Genomic DNA, 544 nt, shown 5'->3' with positions numbered 1-544 from the left:
TGATACAGATGAAAAATTTTTAGATTATGATGACTGAGAGTTGCTTATATGAAATTAAGCCTGATGAATAATTAAAACACTAATTTGCCTTCTCTGTGTATCAGTATCATTTAATTGGAAACTGTCTTTGTATCTTTTAAACTTTGTATCTTTTGTTACACTAAGCATTTAGTCCTCTGAAAATTTAAGTCTTTTATTTTTCTGTGTTAATAGAGCTTGGGGCATTGGTGACTCCACCTTTAAAGTACTCGGGAAGCTTGAGTGGCATCTAAATATAACCAACTGGTAAATGATTTTCTGGAATCCATTTATAGAATCAATTTAGAGCTGTGCATGCTATAATTTTGAAGTGTTTTCATTCCTGGAAAATGATAATTTTATTTTGGATATTTATGCATGAAATACTTTATGATTGTATGGTTCCATTAGTAAATGTGCTGCTTCCATCTTTCCAACATTAATCACAAAGATGCCTATCATCTTGGCTTTCTTATTATTCAATATTTATTATGATTATTTCTATTGATTCCATTAATGCAGAAGC

Source organism: Propithecus coquereli, unplaced genomic scaffold (genome assembly GCF_000956105.1).
Source record: "Propithecus coquereli isolate 6110/MARCELLA unplaced genomic scaffold, Pcoq_1.0 Scaffold74, whole genome shotgun sequence".
Lineage (NCBI taxonomy): Eukaryota > Metazoa > Chordata > Mammalia > Primates > Indriidae > Propithecus > Propithecus coquereli.
The sequence above is the reverse complement of the archived record's forward strand: the minus strand, read 5'-3'. Positions refer to the sequence as shown.